The sequence below is a fragment of the Cynocephalus volans genome, chromosome 5 (assembly GCF_027409185.1).
Source record: "Cynocephalus volans isolate mCynVol1 chromosome 5, mCynVol1.pri, whole genome shotgun sequence".
In the NCBI taxonomy this organism is placed as follows: domain Eukaryota; kingdom Metazoa; phylum Chordata; class Mammalia; order Dermoptera; family Cynocephalidae; genus Cynocephalus; species Cynocephalus volans.
In genome coordinates this window covers 88219997-88240423 of record NC_084464.1, presented here as the reverse complement: position 1 = coordinate 88240423, position 20427 = coordinate 88219997, and the positions used below count along the sequence as shown (strand labels likewise).

General features: G+C 37.6%; 1 pseudogene; it reads left to right on the top strand.

The window, feature by feature from the left end:
* The first annotated feature begins 9909 nt into the window (after nt 1-9909).
* LOC134379202 (UV excision repair protein RAD23 homolog B-like) lies at nt 9910-11118 on the top strand (annotated as a pseudogene).
* Nucleotides 11119-20427: the final 9309 nt, after the last annotated feature.

The following is a 20427-nucleotide window of genomic DNA, read 5'->3' as shown; positions in this document are numbered from 1 at the left end:
TAACTCCTTCAGTCTTCTCAGTGGGAGATCAAATCCTGTGAGATAAACTAGCCAGATATTTTTTGTCTCCATTTCACAGCTAAAAGAACTGATCCTTGGGTATTAAGTGATTTGCCCCAGGACTCACAGGAAAAACAGTAATAGTGTTTAAGTTTTGAACCACTGTCCAGTGCTGTTTTTATTATATATCCGCAGCCTATATTTATTAAAAACGTTGCCTAATGCCTGCTAAGACTTTTTGGATTCCTACTTTATTTTTTATACAGGATTAGTAATATAGTGTCGTAAGGCTTTAACATCTCAGTCAAGTAATTTCTCCTTGTGCCCAGTTTTTCTATTCCACTGTGAGTGGGGCTGACTAGGCACAAACAAAACAATGAGCACTTATTTCTTCACAATTAAAGTTTCAGAAGTGACCAAGGAAACTGCATAGAGCAGCCTTTTATCTACCTCTTATTTAGTAAATATCGCTCTCATCGTATGCCAGGAACTTTGATAAGTACCAGAAACAGAGATGCTTGAGACAGTCCCTGTTCTCAGGGATTCACAGGAGAGAGATTATAATGTGAAGAAGAGGCCCCTGCAGGGCTAAGTCTTAAGACCCTGGAAAGGTTTTTTGACAGAAATGACTGATGAAGCACGAATTAGCCAGGGAGATAAGTGGGGAGTGGTCTGAGAGAAGGCATTGAGTCACAAGGGCTGTCTGTCTTCTCTTCTATTCTGTCACTTGTTCAACTGTTTAGTAAGTGACTCGTTAAACACCATAACTGAACAGAAGCAAAAAATAATGGAAGTCACTGCCATCCCCACTCCCTTTTATTCACTGCCTTTTTTTTTTGAAGGTTAGCTGCTCTTAGTTGATACTGAATGTCTTCTAAAATTTCTAATAAGTATCAAAATTTCTAACTTTTGTTGACATATTTTTATCTAAAATGAAACTATACATTGGAAGTTTTTTTTTTTTTTTAATTTCCTGGCTGAAATTTTAAACTTGATTCAAAGAATTGTGTAAGTATATGAATATGAATTTGTTAATACAGAAAGCTTTTGTGTAAAGATTTTTTGCAGTTAGTAACTATGAAGTAAAATTGCAAGGGAGGTAAAATGTTTAAGTATGTAATAGCCTGTTTTCTAATTCAAGTACTTTTTTTCTTTACAGCTGCGATTTTTGTGACTGAATAGGAAAAAAATGAGTTTGGAGACTTCAAATAAGATTGATGCTCAGAGTTTCAAAGGGAGCCACCACTACCAAACCCAATGCTTACTCATAACTTCTCTTCCAAAATGTGTAGCACAGCTGTGAAAGTGAACATTAGGAACGTGTACTACCTTAGCTGTTATCCCTGCTCTCGAAACTGTAGTGTATTTGGGTTATTTGTGTGTTTTAAGATGTAAACAATGAATGGATGTTTCTGATGCCTTTTGTGCTTTTTCTGGACCTCGCCCATGGACAGATGATGCAGCTGTTGTGTGGTGAGCCATTTGGAAAGATGTTTGTGTTTTTGAAGGTTTCAATGTATATATAACTTTGGACAAACCCTAATCTCTCCCCATAAATTCTCTTTTCTTCTGTATCTCTGTTACAAGCGTAGTGTGGTAATATCAGATAGTAAGGAAAACACTCTTAAATATACAAAACTTTTTTCTGTGTGGAGTACATTTTTCCAATCACAAGAACTTCAACTGTTGTGAGAAATGTTTATTTTTGTGGCACTGTATATGTTAAGAAATTTTATTTTAAAAAATATAAAGGTTAACGTCCATAAAAAAAAAAATACTTCTCCTTGAAGCTACCTTATCAAGAATGAAAAATCGTAAGGGAAGAATTCCATATTTATCACTGCTCTATTAAAATATATATTTTAATTATCTTTAACAGGTTTTGCATCTAAATTGACCTATTTATTCATTCTTGATTAAATGCACTGACAGGTAAAGGGTCCGTTTCTATCATGTCTGTGAAAACGCAATTAGAGATGTACTATTCAAGTGATTATGGAAGCTCCCCAAGTTATATCTGTATCTTAAAGATTACTGCAAATATTTTTACTTTACTGTGCATTTTATGTACATCTGTTAATTTAGTATTTCTTTGTGTGTGTTCTCTAGACTAGTGTTCTTCCATCCTTCAATTGATCTCGAAGTAGGTTTTGTTGTATCATTGTGGTTAGGATTTAAACTAATTCAGAGAATTGTATCCTTTACTGTACATACTGTATTCTTTGATTTTTAATTTGTTGTCATACTGTCTGTGCTGATGGCTTGGCTTAAGATTTTGATGCATAAATGAGGTCACTGTTGATCCGTGTTGCTAGTGGCTTGGCAGCTCTTCGTAAAAGCATACTGGATTGGAAAGGTATTTGCCTATTTTTCAAATTATTTAATAGATGTATGGTACCATTTAAAAGTGGTTGTATCTGAATTTACTGTGGGGATAACATAAACTGTAATAGGGGAAAAGTACCTAAAACCAATTTCAAAATGGCTTTTCTTTGTATTTCGGTTTAAAAATCCAGTGCATGTATGCCCTCTGAGATGCAATAAACACCTTGAACAAAGAAAATGCAAACAAACTTTCTCTCTTTGAGTACTTTTTAAGGAAAAGGTCTGTTTCAAATGACACACATAGTATACACAAAATATTGAAGATTTTAAAATATTCAGGGCAAGAAATTCATCCATGCTGATACAGTTTTGATTATTTTATAGTAAATTAAAAACGAGGGAGTAAAAAAGCAACTTTAATGAGCTGTCATTTAACTGGGACTCCATGGTTGCTTACAAATAAATTGAAATTTCATTTTCCAAAGTATATATTTATTTTTAGGGTGAACTTTCTTTTAAAATATGCAATTAAAATCTTGTAATTGTTTTGTGAGAATTCTCTATGGAATTTGAAGAATAATATGACTTCAGGCTATAGTTTACTTACACACTTGTACGTACATATGCTCTCAAACAAAATCTAGATTAGCCTATTTTAATAAAGTTAGGTGACTTTATGCCTACAATCAAATTGTTATGGTGTCTCAAAAAGTAATCCAATCTCAAATAGAAGTATTTCTCAAATGAAACATATTGTATTTTAAAACTGTTTTTCCCTTAGTTACCAAGGATTTGTAGCTTGAGAACTAACTTTCAGAAGCCAGTATCTGATTATGAAAAACGATTTTTATAGATTATAATTTGTTCATATATTACTTTGTGGGCATATTGTAATAAAAATGTGTTTTAGGTTGTAAATAATTTTAAATTTAATATTACATTTTTAATAAGGTTTTTTTTTTTTCTTCATTGAATGGCCCATGTGGTATAAATTCTTAATAGGCCAAGCTGCAAGAGTGTTACTTTTAAATCACACACTGGAACTTTGCAATGGTTCCAATTCTTGGTGTCCTAATAGGGGAATTGTTTTATACATAGATGAGGTCTTCTGCGTACTCAAAAAACTAACCTTTCCCAATAGAGGTCGAGTTTAACTGTGGTGTATGGTGTTTCTGTACTGGTTTTACTCTGCCCGGCTAGCCTCACCTCTGTCTCAGCCCCACCCTCTGCATGCACACACACACTGTTGTGTCCATGACCACACCAGTGGCTCACTCCAAAGGGACACCAAGCTCTTTGCTGGCCCACACAGGGCCCTTTCCCTGAAATTACCTTACCAACCCTACCAGTACAATCCATTCCTGCTCCCCACCCTCTCTCTCAGAGCACAACCTTCATCAGCCTTTATGGCACTTGACATATTGTATTATAATCAGCTGTTAAGGTGTCAGCTGCTCAAGCCAATCATGCTCTTCAAAGGCAGGAAATGTCTCCTTCTGTTCATATCCTCAGCAACAGAGCACTCAGAAGGTGTCAGGTAAATGTCTGAGGGATGACCACAGGTATGTTAGTTCTCAGAGGTCTCTTCACTTACCTGGAGGCTGCTGGGCTGTTATCATATTTCTCATTACTAAAGAATAATTCATATAGCGTATGTATTGTGAGAAGTTATTAGATTTGGTTTTTTAATTTATTTTTTAATTGACAGATTATAGTTGTATATATTTATGGGGTACAATGTGATGTTATGATGTATGTATACAATCTAGAATGATTAAATCAAGCTAATTAACATAAGTCACCTGACATATTATTTTTTGTGGTGAGAACATTTGAAATGTACTTTCCTATGATAAGTATGTGTGGTAATATATATGTTAATGAGCTTGAATTAGCAGTTCCACGTTTGCATTCATATTTCAGAACGTCAAGCTGTACATGATAAATATAAAAAATTTTAGTCCTTTAAAAAATTAATTAGAAACAAAAGAAATTACTCTTCGCAATTTTGAAATTTGTGATACATTATTATTAAGTATAATAATAATGTGCAACATATCTCAAAAACGTGTTCCTTCTAACTGAAACTTTGTACCCATATCTCCCCATCTTCATTCTCCAGCCACTGATAGCCACCATTCTACTTTCTGCTTGTACAAGTTCAACTTTTAAAAATTCTGCATGTAAGTGTGATGGTGTGGTATTTTTCTTTCTGTGCCTGGAGTATTTCACTTAGCATTTTGTCCAACAGGTTCATCCATGTTGTCTAAAATGAAAGATTTTCTTTTCTTTTTAAGCCTGAGTAACATCCCATTGTGTATATATACCACATTGTCCTTATCCATTCATCTATTGATGGACACTTAGGTTGTTTCCATATCTTAGCTATTGTGAATAATGCTGCAGTGAACACGGGAGTGCAGAGATCTCTTCGACAGGTTGACTTCAAATCCTTTGGATATATATGCAGAAGAGGGATTGCTGGATCATGTGGTAGTTCTATTTCATTAGAGTTTTAATAGCTCTTTGTAGCTCATTTTAATAGAATAACTCATACCAATTAAAATCTCGAATTGAAGATTTGAATAATTTTATATATGTTGCAATGTATGCAAGGGTGGCTCTCTCAGTATTAAACTGTCTCCTTTGTTCTCTATCTTTTATGTTATTTTTTGCACTTTAAAAAAAGGAGAAAGACTAAAGACTTTTTAGGAGGAGTCATGAGGTTCGGAAGAGGAGGAAAGGAGTATACATGAAAAGGGAAATGAGAACTCAATTCATAGAAAGAAATATTGTGCAAAGGCCTCTTTCTGCCCCTTCAATAGACACCACGCTATTTCCCTACATTTTTGTTGGTGGAGAAAGGGCATGATCTTGCAGTAGTGATTACACATTTTTTGTGTAGAAACACTTGTTGGAAATCAAAATGAGTGTCTTAGTTGAAGAGTCACATTGGTCTACCTTTTTTGGGGCAACATGTTTTGTGGTAGTTTGTTATTAATCTTCTTGGGATTCAAGGAGTTTCTGTTTCTCACAGCCTTGCTGACAGCAGATTATATTTCTGGATACATTATTCAGATCTCCTCTGGGAGTGGACACATACAAGGAAGTGATGTTTCATGATTTAGTAAAATAGTAGTTAATCTTGGCTAAACTCTCAGAGCTGCAGCAATAAATCATCTGAGTTTATTTCCATTTGTGACATGCTTGTTCAATTTTGCAACATAAAGATATTTTATAATTGATTTACAGGAGGGAGGAGGGAGGGACGGAGGTTTTGGTGATGGGGAGCAATAATCAGCCACAATGTATATCGACAAAATAAAATTAAAAAAATAAAAAATAAATTAAAAAAATAAATTAGTAAATGTGAAAAAAAATAAAAATAATTTGAGATGTCAAAAAAAAAATTGATTTACAGAGCAAACTCTTTGGTCTCAGGACCTCTGTGTGCTCTTAAATGTGTTAAGGACCCCCAAAAGCTTTTGTTTATGTGGGTTGTCTGTCAATACTTACTGTGTTAGAAATTAAAACTGAGAAATTTTTTAATGTTTAATTCATTTAAATATAGAAATATTAAAATTATTATATATTAACATCAAATATTTTTATGAAAAAATTACTATTTCAAAAAAAATTTTAGAAGAATGGTATTGTTTTGCCACTTTTGCAAATCTCTTTATTATTAGACTTACCAGAAGACAGCTGCATTTTCATATCTGCTTCATTCAATCTGTTACAATAGCCCATTTCAGGTAGCTGCTGGAAGATTCTGCTGTGAGCACACTTGTGAAAAAATGAGTGTCTTTGTATTATAATGAAAGCAGTTTTGACCTCACAATATTATTACAAAGATAATTTTTACCTCGTAGACCTCCCAAAAGAGTGTGTGGGATCCTCAAGAGTCCCCCAATCATGCTCTGGGAACCGTTGCTTTAAATCTAAAAGAATTGTTCTCATGTTTTTTGAAAAAGAGAGAAAAAAATTACTGGTTAATAGATTAGCATGTGTGCATGTGTGTGCGCATGTGTGTGTGTGTGAGAGAGAGAGAGAGAGAGAACATAATAGCCTCCCTACCACCACCATTATTACTTTCCAAATGCCCAACTCCACCACTCCAACATTAATTTTTAAGTGATCCTGAGGTTTGTGCAGGAATGTGAGCTCTGTGTCAGACCACATGAAAGGGAATCCCTGCTCAACCACCCACTGTTACTTTAGGCAAGTCACTGAACTTTCACAAACTTTGCTTTTCTCATCTGTAGAATGGGAGCAATTTCTACCTATGTATGTATTATTGAAATAATGTGTGGAAAATGCTTGGCACAAAGTAGTGCTCAATAAATATTGCCGTTACTTTTTAAAATTACTATGGTTATGTTTACTATAGATTTTGTTCTTTTTTGTCTACAATTCAATTGTAAGAATACTAAAGGATCGAGAAGATAGAAGTATTAAAACAGTCAACTATAGGAATATTCCTTAATAAAAAACGGTCACCAGAAATACTAAATGTGTTTTGGAATTTAGTAAATGTAAGTGCCTGTTCCACATATAAATACAAGTTAGATTACACACACAGCTGAGGGATGTGTGCACCAGCTGGAAATGGTGTCTGGATGGGGCAAAAGCAGCATCTACCACAGTGGTTAAACTCCATTTCCTGGAGACTCCTTCTTAGACATAGTTTTCAAAATCTAATGGCACTTGTTGGGAAAATAGAATAGTTAGGTCAGGGCCCTCACCTCAGGTCCAGTTGGGTGTGGTTCAGCAGCCTTTGTAAGCAAATTGTGTGTGGGGAGTTAGTATGCATGTGCGCCAGTGTATCTTTTTAGTTTTGTTGCTATTCATGTGTTCTGCAGAGAGAGAGAGAGAGAGAGGAGTTTCAGTGAAGCAGGCAGGCAGGCATCAGCCTCAAGCGTCCTCCTGGCACAGCCATGCTTTCCAACCTATGGCTCCAAGGACCTTTTGGCCAGTTACCTAGCTCATAGACCTGCATGAAGAGGTCTGGTGACCCAGCCTGGCGTGTGAGGGGTCTGGGAACCCAGCCCGGCATGTGAAGGGTTTGTGATCCAACCTGTGAACGGGCTTGAGGGGTCTGTAGGCTCCAGACCCAGCCTTAGCTCAACAATCGGCCCAGTTGGTTCAGGATTACTGGCAGGTAAAAGAGCACCACAACTGGCATGGTCATCTAGCTTTACAATTGGCATCACGAACAGGATTGAGAGCTAGACAACTGGTGCTGTGTGAGGATTCCAGGCCTTAGCCTAGCCAGACAGCACTTTTTAAGAAATGAGTGAAAGATGCTAACAGATGCTTTTGGCCAGTGATAGAATGGAATTTCTACTTGAAGATCAAAAAGTTTAACCAATATACCTTGTGAATTGACTGATTTTTTTTTAACAAGAAATATTTAGTGATAAATTAGATTGAGAAGATGATATTGAAGATAAAAATATCCAGAGTGAACATAGTGTGGTGCAGTTTGCAGCCATCAGGGATGGAGAAGGGAGATCATTTTGAACAAAAGCCTATCACTACAGGAGACCACAAACCGGAACAGCCCCTGGCCTGCAGACAGCAGCTCCACAGAAGGGCAGGGCCTAGAACGGTATTAGTCCATTTTGTTGCTTACAACCAAATACCTGGAACTATGTAATTTGCAAAGTAACATTTATTGTTTACAGTTTTAGAGGTTGGGAAGTCCAAAGACCAGGGAACACATCTGGTAAGAGCCTTACTGGTGGGTAGTGACTCTTCACAGCCTAACAGGGTGTCACATGGTGTATGGTGGAAGCAAAGAGAGTTAACCTCCTCACTGGCTCTCCTTTTAAAGCCCTTAGAACCATGCCCATGACCATCAATTCACTAGGGCATGGTCCCCACAATCAAATCACCTCTTCAAGGCCCCACCTTTCAATTACCATTATAGGATTTCCCACCCTCTTAACACTGTCACAGTGGAGGTTAAGTTTCTAATACATGGACATTTGGGGACACAGTTCAATCCACAGCAAAGGGTCCCCTGCAAACAAGGGGAAGGGAAGACAATAATCTCTTTGCGTTTCTGTTCTTTGCTGTTACACCAATCTCTAATACTAAATTTGTCTCCAGACACCCAACATCCGTGTGGTTCATCTCTTCCAGTGTAGGGAACATCTTGGGGTAGGTTAACTAATTTTATAATTTGTAATTCTATTTGTAAAAGCTGAACAAGAAGGTAAACAATGTAGTTTGAAAAGCCTCATAAGTACGAGTATTTCCCAAAGAGAGTTGATTTTTTAAATCATCTGTATTTTGGATCATGGGGATTTTGGCACTCTATCGAAAAAGAGGAGATGGAGTTGTGACCATGTATGTAATATTTCAGATATAAATTTAGGATCATATTTTTAGAAAACTTCACCCTTTTCTCGGGGGAAAAATAAGGCTTTAAAGCTAAATTAAAAGGAGCATTTCATTTAAAACAGAAAAACAAAGGTGTAAGTGCTATTTGGTTGGGTTAAGAACAAAATATATGATTTACTGGTCATCTGTTAATTAATGGATTAGTTTACTATAGAACCCCATAATGCTTTCGACTTTCTTGTCATTGCTTTATGTATGATTATTATCGACCTCATTGTTAAATATCCTACAACATCTTTTAACATACATATCTAAGAGTGAACTCATATCTTTTTCCTCAATCCTAGTTTTTCTGGCTTGGTTGGTGGTCTCACTACCTGCCCAGTGTCCAAACCACAAGCTTGCTTGACACAATACCCTCAGCTCTTCTCTCCTGCATTCAATGGCCACTACGTACGAGGGCACTTCAAAAAGACATGGAAAGATCCGTAATGTCTTTTCATTCTATTTTTCCAGGCCCCTCGTACACTAACATTCTGCTCTCTGAATGCCTCGCAGGCTGCCCTGTCCTGCGTTCTCACTGCCATGCCTTAGCACAGCAGATCCGGCAGCCTCTTCGCTGGGCCCTTTGCCTCTAGTCTAAACCCCACCCAGAGTCACCCCAGTCCAGCCGAAATGGTGCTGCCAGAGGTTTCTTTCCCCAAATTCCCATGTGATCACATTTCTCTGACTTAAAATCCTGCATCAAAGATAGTTGAGTGGAGAAAGAATATTATTTTCATTGGTGCTAGAACAACTATGTAACCATATCAAAAAAAAAGTTCAACCCTTGCTTCATGCCATGTACCAAATTAACTCAAAACAGATCACAACCTGTAGTTTTGTATAACTCTTGAAACCGGGTCTCGGGGAGCCACGATGATGGCGGCCACCATCCTGTGACGAGCTAGCGGATTCTCTGCTCCTCGCAGAGCCCCCGCGCCTGCTGCAGACTCGGGGCTGGCGCCCGGCGCCTGAGCAAACACGGAGGCCCGAGCTCCGGGAGGCCGCAGTGGCGGAGGCAGCGGCGCGGCCCGGGCTGGGGGATGTGTCGCTTGGCAGGGCGAACGTGACACGCCCCCACGCCCACCTCCTTCCTGCCCAGAGCGCGGGATTGCGGGCGACCTCCTGCCCGGCCAGGCCCCGGACTCCGCCCAGCGGCCGGCGCCTGCCAGGCGCGGTGGCTCCACGCAGATCACCCTGAAGACCCTCCAGCCGCTGACCTTCAAGTCCGACATCGACTCCGAGGAGACGGTGAAAGCACTGAAATAGAAGATGGAGTCTGCAAAGGGGGAACATGCGTTTCCAGGAGCAAGTCAGAAATTAATTCATGCAGGCAAATCCTCAATGATGATACTGCTCTCTAAAGAATATAAAATTGATGAGAAAAACTTTCAGTGGTCATGGTGACAAAACCCAAAGCAGTGACAACACTAGCACCAGCTACCACTCAGCAATCAAATACTTTCACCACTAGGGCAGTTAGTTCCTCCACAGCAACAGCTGTGGCTCAGGCCGCAGTCGCTGCCCCTGCCTCTGCTCCCACTTCCACACCTGCGTCCATCACTCCAGCATCAGCTACAGCATCTTCTGAACCTGCACCTGCTAGTGCAACTAAACAAGAGAAACCTGCAGAAAAGCCAGCAGAGACACCAGTGGCTACTGACGGTACCTCAAGAGATTCTTCTCCAAACCTTTCTAAAGATGCAGCAAGTGCGCTTGTGACAGGTCAGTCTTAGGAGAATATGGTAACTGAGATCATGTCAATGGGCTATGAACAGAGCAAGGAATTACAGCCGTGAGGGTCAGTTCCAACAGCCCTGACAGATCAGTGGAGTATTTTCTTGGGAATCCCTTATTTTCATGAGAATCCCTGGAGATAAAGTCAGACTGTGATTGATCCCCGCTCAAGCAGCTAGGGCCAGGGCTACACAGTCTCCAGCAGTGGCTGGAGCTGCAGCAACTATGACAAAGGCTACAACATCCAGTTCTGGAGGATATCCACTTGAATTTTTACAGAATCAGCTTCAGTGTCAGCAGATGAGACAAATTATTCAACAGAATCTTTCCCTGCTTCCAGAATTGTTGCAACAGATAAATTGAGAGAATCCTCAATGACTGCAGCAAATTAGCCAACACCAGGAGCATTTTATTCAGATGTTAAATGAGCCAGTTCAAGAAGCTGGTGGTGGAGGAGGAGGAGAAGGAGCTGGTGCTGGAGGGATGCAAAAGCTGGAAGTGGTCATATGAACTACATTCAAAGAATGCCTCAGGAAAAAGGCTTTAGGAAGGTTAAAGGCATTAGGATTTCCTGAAGGATTTGTGATACAAGCAAATTTTGCTTGTGAGAAGAGTGAGAATTTGGCTGCCAATTTTCATCTACAGAAGAACTTTGATGGTGATTGAAAGGGACCTTTTTGTATCTCACACTTCATACTAGGGCATTACACTAACTTTGTTCACTGGATTGTCTGGGGTGACTTGGGCTCCTATCCACAATACTTGGTATAAGCAAGTAGTGTGTTGGGGGTAGAGAGGAAGGTATCTAGGATACAGGGCAGGAATAAATACAGTGCATATCTGCTTCAGTTAGCAGATGCCACAAATCCACACAGTGTGTAAAATATACAACTAAAAACCAGCTTTTGCAGGTCTTTATTGCTTCCTTAAAACAGTAGGTAACTTTTCCTAGGTTTCACTCTTTTTAGTGTACCAGATGCAGAAATTTAGTGTAATGCCCTGCATTATATTTCTTTGACTTAACATTGGTTTCAGAAAGAATATTTGCTGCCTAGAATTTACAGTCTGTTTCATGGCAACACTGGATAATGGCTTTGTGAAACTGAAAAAACTTTTGGAGCAACTGTAAACAGAAATGCCAAATTATTGATGGTTATTGTTGCTGCTTCACATAAGTATAAAATTAATGTGTAAGGAAGCCCATTCTTTCATGTTAAATACTTGGTTTGGGGGAGGGAGAAAGGGAACCTTTTCTTAAAATGAAAATAATTACTACTATTTAAAATTTCTTGATCATTGAATGTGAGATCTTTCTAACATGATTTGACAAGCTGTACCAGCATAGGGAGAGTTATTTTCCTGTTTACATTTTTGTTTATTTCAGGGGAAAATTGGTAGTTGTCTAATTATTGTTTACTTCATTGTTATAGTGCAGTAAGAATTTTAAAACAATCATTGCATGTTTGCTTTTGATGTATCCCTTTGTGAAATTAGCACTTGTGGGGCCAGTGGACAAATGTAGCATTCGCTTTCCCTCTCTCTTCCTCTTTCCTCAGCAGAAATGTGTTTATCAGCAAGCCATGAGTCAAACTGCTGCCTTTTTAAAAAACTCACAAAATGCTGATTCTTTTCAAAATTATTGCAAATGTTTCAAAATAGCATTTCTGGTATTTGTAAATGCTTTATTAGCTAAGAATGTATTACCATTAAAGTCACCAGTATTATATGGCTTTCAAAAAGAGAAGGTGGACAGAACTACAATCTAGTATCTTTTATTGCATTGGAAAGACTGGCAAAATTTTTTGGAAGGGTTGGGAGATGTGCCTGGAAAAGTAGTTTGGAAAATAAACAATCAAGATGTCTCATGGCAAATTAAAAGAAAAATATTTTTTAAAAAAGAAATTGGGTAGTGTGAGGCCTCCGATTTTGTTCTTTTTCAAAGTTGGTTCACTATTATGAATCCTATGCATTTCCATATAAATCCTAGAGTTAGCTTGTCAATTTGTACAAAAATGCTTAATATTTTGATGAGATTGCACTGGATCAAAAGATCAATTTGGGGAGAATTGACATCTTAGCAACATGGTGTCTTCTGATCCATGGACATAGGCTATCTCTATATTGAGATTTTAAAAATTTTTCTCAGCAGTGTTTTGCAGTTTTCAGTTTACAAGTATTGCACACCCTTTGTCAGATTTATCCCTAAGTATTCTATGGTTTGTGATGCTATTATAAATGGCCTTTTGAATTTTAACTTCCAATTGTTCACTGCTGGAATATAGAAACACAGTTGATTTTTGTATAAGCTTGTATCATGCCACCTTGCTAAACTCACTAGGTCTAGAAGCTTATTTGTATATTCTATACAATTTTCTAGACAGATTTATCATGTTGTCTGTGAATAAATAGTTTTCTTCCACAAACAAATAAACAAACAAAACAAACAAACAAACAAACAACCCTGCATCAATTCTTGGTCATCCAAAGGTTCAAATCCAAGCACTCTAGCACGCCATTCAAAGCCTACCATGATCTGGCACAAGTGAACAGAAGCATCATTTTGCCACTCTTCACCACTAGGAGGCGCTAACCTCCTAGAGTAGCAATCACAAACTACGGTGTAATGAACACACCACGCAGAGTCGCTTCCGCACCTTTTGTAGGCTATTTCTTCTCCCACAGATGCCCTCCCCTACCCGCAAGCTCCGCATTGATAGGCTAGCAAGCTGCAACTCCTCCTTCAAAGTGACACCTAGGTGTTACCTCCTCTAGGAAACGTTTCTGTTCATCATACTTGCTCAGCCTGAGCTGATTCTACTCAAATGTGCTCCTTCGGCACCTTATAATTACATATATAGTACTTCCCTACCAGATTGTGAATTCCTTGAAGAAGGATAGAATCTAGAACTTAACTCTATATCCTATGCACCTGAGATTGAACTCAATAAAAGTTTGTTGAACTATATTGAATCAATATAACCTACGAGAGTTCTTCAAAATGTTTGTGGAGAATAGAATTGAAAGATAGTATGAATCTTCCCACCATCTTTTTGAAGGCCCCGCATATCTTGTAGCGTGGATTATGAATAAAATGCAAATATAGTATCTAATTTCCAGGAAATAAATAAAATTGGATTTTGTCATTGATTTTAAAACGATCAATACATTCAGGAGTTTTATAAATTTGGCTTATTTCTTATAATAGAAAAAAACGGTATTATGACAATGCTATTGCTAAAATGTATTTCCATTTCATAAAAATATTGAAAAGAATACTATCTATGTATTTGATAGTTTATGCCATCACTCTCCTAACCTAAGTTTTGAGGTAGTTTTCAAGAAAAAACATCAAGTTTTGTAAAACTTTATATTTTGCTTTATAAAAATATAAAGGCAGATAAGACAAAACATTTAACCTAGAAGAAAAAGACAAACATAATTGGGCCTAGAAGATCTGTGGGAGGTAGAAGAATAATTTGTTTCGGAAAGAGGCTAGGACAGCAGTTCCCAAGCCTGACAGATCATCATAATTACCTGGAGAGCTTCATCAAATGTAGATCTTCGGACCCCACTCTTATGGATTCCAGGGGAGATCTTCGTGGGACCCTGGAAACGAGCTTTTTAAAATAAGTTCCTAGATCATTCCTATGAGCAGTCAAATTTGGAAACTACTAGGCTAAGGGAAACCACTGAAACATCATAAATCTAGTGGACTCAGTGTGTAGCTCTATTTGGGTGTTACACATGGTTCTAGCAAAAGGAAAAATTTCTGAATACATGAGAATAGGAAAGCAAATGAGTATTTTGTTTCATTTTGCATAAGAATGGAGACATTTAGTTACTAGTCATAAAAAGGTGGACCATATGGCATTATAATATACTATTTTCCACTAAAAGCTAAGCTTTAATTTGGGAGTACATGCAGGAGAGAGATGCTGCTATATGTGGGCCAATGACTGCCCAGGACATCCGTTCATGGAGCCACGTCAGTCACATAGTGGTCTACATGAAGTGGCACAACTGCCCATTTGATGGGTACAATAGTGTTGCTTATTTTCCCAGGCCACAAAGAAAGCCTTTAAAAGTAAATGTTCTAAGTACAGAGGCAGAATACTAATTCAATTCTGTCTCAGAAATAACATGCTTTTATTTTTAGGCAATGGCTTGATAAAGTGGTACTTTTGTTTGAGAGTAGAATCTTGACACTAAGTATATCCTGATTTTTAAAAGAAAAAATAAACAGCATTTTTGTAGGTATTGCAAAGAATTTTTTTTAATTTAAAAGTTGTGTCTTCTAAGATTTTTCTAGCAAATTTTTCTAACAACTGATCCATTTAAAGTAGTTTTAAGAAAAAAAAAAATCATGTTTTCCCAGATCTCTCCAGTGTATACTAGTACATTCTTTTCTTCTGTACCCTGAGATTTATGTTGTTTTGTGATCTGGAGTCTGGGTCAATGGCATTATTTTAAATTCTAAGTGAAGCAAAAATTGCAAAGTTGACTCCTGTGTAGGGTTGGTAAAGGAAAGACACCTAGAACAGAAAGAGGATTCTTTTCCTTACCTTCCAGAAGTTTCTAATACTCTGGGGATTAGATTACCCAGGAGGACCCTGAATTGCTTACCTACCTGAGAAGAGGTAAGATCCTTAATGGCCAGTTTTTAGAAAACTGTCATGTTGTTAACTACCACAAACCCCAGTAAGCTGGAAGTTTAGGAGTAACATAATGGTAGGGAGGAGAGAATGTCTAGTATCAGAGAATAAGATTTGCATCACACCCCAATGCTCCCAACATCTGCACCAGCACACACACTCACACACACAGTAGTTATTCAGGGAAACATCACTGCTGATCTCTGCTCTCACTTAGGAAATTCCTGTCTGTCTCACAAATATGGGACAAATATTTATTATATTAGGGAGTTTCTACTATATGATGATACTAATTACAATGATCAGCACATTATGTTTAGTGAACATTTGCTCCATAAAGGGCAGTCTACTGTGGTTAGACAATTAAAGATATTTTATTCTGCATCCTGATTTTCTTCCATTACACCACAGTTGCCATGTCCATTTGTCACAGATGTGACTCTGTGTATGCATAAATTGGACACAGTGCTATGACAATTTCTGGACTTTCAGTAACACACATCAACATCGAAAATACTCAAATATTTTAACTGTTGAGAATTTGGGGGGGTTACTAAAATATTTGAAAAAGGTTTTTTTCTCAACTTCTGAGGCTAGAATTTCACTTGAATGCAAAAACAAGTCAATTCTGTTGACCACTGATGTTTCTCTTCTTTAAAACAGACTTAAAAAAAAATAGATTAAAGGGCTGAGCCCGTGGCGCACTCGGTAGCGTGCTGCGCTAGCAGCGCGGCGACGCTCCCGCCGCCGCGGGTTCAGATCCTATATAAGGATGATCAGTGCACTCCCTGGCTGAGCGCCGGTCACCGGGAAAAAAAAAAAAAAAAAAAAAAAAAAAAAGCATGGCAAAAAAAATAGATTAAGCTTTTCTGATGAAAAAATCTTCTATAATATAATGCTTTCTAAAACTCACTCCAAGATAGCTGAGCCAGAAAAGGCAGGTGCCACAGGACCTCCAGCCCAAGTTGGTCCCTGCCACTTAGAGAGACTTAACAGTCTCTGGGCCTACACGCCCTGAGACAGCCACGCCAGAAAAGGCAGGTGTCATGGGATCTCCAGCCCAGTTTGGTCCCCACTGCTTAGAGAGACTTAAGACCCATGGAGTCTACACACCCCATAACAGCTGCACTGGAAATGACAGGCATCGCGGGGCCCCCAGCCCAGGCTAGTTCCTGTTGACCAGAATTGGCAGTCCCTTCAGGATCCAACCAGACATCAGGGTGAAATGAGTGGATGATGATACCCCCTACCACAATGACAAAACACCAAAGGAAAGATAACAGAAATATGAAAAATCAAGAAAGTACATCACCACCAAAGGTAAATAATAACTCTCAAGCTCTAGATCCTATAGAACAGGAAGTCTTTGAAATGACTGACAAGGAATTTGGAACAATTCTAAGGAAACTAAAAGAGATGCAAGAAAACTCAGTTAGACAACACAATGAAATGAGATGAAACACACAGGATCTGAAAGAAGAAATGTACAAAAAAATCAATGCCTTGAAAAAGAATGTAGCAGAGCTTATGGAGCTAAAGGATTCATTCAACAAAATAAAAAACAGGACAGAGAGTCTAACCAGCAAGCTAGAAGAAGCAGAAGAGAGAATTACAGACCTTCAGAACAGGCTGTATGAATTAACGTGGGTAGACCAGAAAAAAGAAAAAAGAACTTAAAACATCAAAGAAAATCTAAGAGAGATAACAGACAACCTTAAGTGCTCAAATATCCAAATCATAGGTATTCCAGAAGGGAAGGAAAAAGGAAATGGCATTGAAAGCATATTCAATGAAATAAGAGCAGAAAACTTCCCAAGTATAGGGAAAGTCACAGATCTCCAGATTCAGGAGGCCCAAAGATCCCCTAACATATTCACCCCAAAAAGGTCCTCTCCAGGAAGTGTGATAGTCAAACTGGCAAAACTCAAAGACAAAGAGAGAATCTTAGAAACTGAAAGAGAGAAGTGGCAAGTCACCTATAAGGGAGCTCCAATTCGAATAACATCAGATTTATTATCAGAAACCCTAAAAGCCAGAAAAGAATGGGATGATATATTCAAAATACTAAATGACAAAAATTGTCAGCCAAGAATACTTTACCCAGGAAGGCTGTCCTTCTGAAATGAAGGTCAAATAGTATATTTCTCAGGCAAAAACTGTGGGAGTTCACTACCACACCACCAGACTTACAAGAAATTCTCAAGGAAGTTCTTGGTTTGATACCTCAGAAACAACCATCACTGCCATGAAAACTCAAGAAAGAACAAAACCTACCAGCAAAACAAAAATGAAACAATAAAGAAAAAACATAGTTTATCTACCACCCCAAGAAACCAATGAGTTCAGAAGACAAACAGAAAATTAAAAAGAAAGGAACAAAAGGTACTTAAGACATCTAAACAAAAATAATTAAAATACTAGGAGTAAATCAACACTTTTCTATAATAACTCTAAATGTAGAGGGATTAAATCCCCCACTCAAAAGACAGAGACTGATTGACTGGATTAAAAAGATGGACCCAACAATATGCTGCCTTCAAGAGATTCACCTGACCTGTAAAGACACACATAAACTAACAGTGAAAGGATGGAAAAAGATATATCATGCAAATAGAAATGAAAAATGAGCTGAAGTAGCTATTTTTATATCAGATAAAATAGACTTTAAATAAAAAATCATAAAAAGAGATTTTAAAAGGCCACTATATAATGATAAAAGGATCTATCCATCAAGAAGACATAACAATCATAAATATACATGCACCCAATGTCAGAGCAGCCAGATTTACAAAGCAAACACTATTAGATCTAAAGAAAGAGATAGACACTAACACCATAATAGCGGGGGACCTGAACACCTCACTCTCATCATTGGACAGATCATCTAGGCAAAAAAATCAATAGAGAAATACAAGACCTAAACAACATTTTAGACCAATTGGACTTGGCAGATATCTACAGAACATTCCCCCCAACAGCCTCAGAATATTCACTCTTCTCATCACCACTTGGAAACTTCTCCAGGATAGACCACTTATTAGGTCACAAAGCAAGTCTCAACCAATTCAAAAAAAATTGGAATTACTCCATGTATTTTTTCTGATCACAATGGATTAAAATTAGAAATCAATAACAAATGAAACTCTGGAAACTATACAAACACAAGGAAATTAAACAACATTCCACTTAATGACATATGGGTCCAAGAATAAATTAAACAGGAAATCAAAAAATTTCTTGAAACCAACGAAAATAATGACACATCATACCAAAACCTGCGGGATACTGCAAAAGCAGTATTAAGGGGGAAATTCATCACATTAAAGGCTTACTTCAGAAGAATGGAAAGATGGCAAATACACAATCTAACACTTCACCTTGAAGATCTAGAAAAACAAGAACAATCCAAATCTGAAGTTAGCAAAAGGAAAGAAATCATTAAGATCAGAGCAGAAGTAAATGAAATAGAAACCCAAAAAACAATACAAAAGATCAACGAAACAAAAAGTTGATTTTTTGAAAAGATAAATAAAATCAACAAACCCTTAGCAAGATTAACTAAGAAGAGAGAAGACCCAAATAACAAAAATTAGAAATGAAAAAGGTCATATTACAACTGACACTTCAGAAATGCAGGGAATCATTAGACTACTATAAACAACTATATGCCAACAAATTTGAAAATCTGAAGGAAATGGATAAATTTCTGGATGCATACAAACTACCAAAACTAAGGCAAGAAGATATAGAAAATCTGAACAAGACCAATAACAATATAAGAGATTGAAACTGTTATCAGAAGCCTCCCAACAAAGAAAAGCCCAGGACTGGACAGGTTCACTGCAGAGTTCTAGCAAACCTTCAAAGAGGAACTGATACCAATCCTCCACAAACTGTTCCAAAAGATTGAAATAGAGGCCATGCTCCCAAACTCATTCTATGAGGCACATATCACCTTGATACCGAAACCAGACAAAGATACATCAAAAATAGAAAACTAAAGGCCAATATCCTCGATGAATATAGATGCAAAAAATCCTCAACAAAATACAAGCTAACAGAATACAACAACAGATACACAAAATTATACACCATGATCAAGTGGGATTCATCCTAGGGATGCAACGTTCGTTCAACATATGCAATTCAATAAATGTGATACACCCCATCAATAAAAGCAAAGACAAAAACCATATGATCACCTCTATAGATGCTGAAAAAGCATTTGACAAAATTCAACATTCTTTTATGATAAAGACTCTCTACAAGTTAGGGATAGGTGGAAAGTATCTCAACATAATTAAAGCCATATATGATAAGCCCGCTGCCAATATCATCCTGAATGGGAAAAAGATGAAAGCTTTTCCCTTAAAAACAGGAACTAGACAAGGATGCCCACTCTCACCACTCCCATTCAACATAGTGTTGGAAGTACTAGCCAGGGCAATCAGAGAAGAGAAGGAAATAAAGTTGCATACAGATTGGAAAGGACGAAGTCAAGCTGTCCCTGTTTGCGGATGATATGATCCTATATATTGAACAGCCTAAAGCCTATACAAAAAAAACCCTAGAATTGGTAAATGATTTCAGCAACATTGCAGGATACAAAATCAACACAAAAAAATCAGTAGCATTTCTATACTCTAACAACGAACACGGAGGAAAAAAAAAATCAAGAAAGTCTGCCCATTTACAATAGCCACCAAATAAATAAAATACTTAGGAATAAAGCTGACCAAGGATGTGAAAAATTTCTACGAAGGGAACTACAAACCACTGTTGAGAGAAACTAAAGAGGACACAAGAAGATGGAAAGATATCCCATGCTCCTGGATTGGAAGAATTAACATTGTGAAAATGTCCATATTACCCAAAGTGATCTACAGATTCAATGCAATCCACATCAAAACTCCAATGACATTTTTCTCAGAGATGGAAAAAACTATCCAGTCATTTATATGGAACAACAAAAGACCACGCATAGCCAAAGCAATCCTGAGCAAAAACAGTAAAGCTGGAAGCATAACACTACCTGACTATAATACAAAGCTATAATAACCAAAAAGCATAGTACTAGCATAAAAATAGACACATGGATCAGTGGAATAGAATAGAGAACCCAGAAATCAACCCATACACCTACAACCATCTGATCTTTGACAAAGGCAGAAAGTCCACACACTGGGGAAGAGACTGCCTCTTCAACAGAGGTGCTGGGAAAACTGGATATTCATATGTAGGAGAACGAAACTAGACCCATACCTCTCACCATATCCAAAAATCAACTCAAAATGGATTAAAAATTAAATATACATCCTGACAC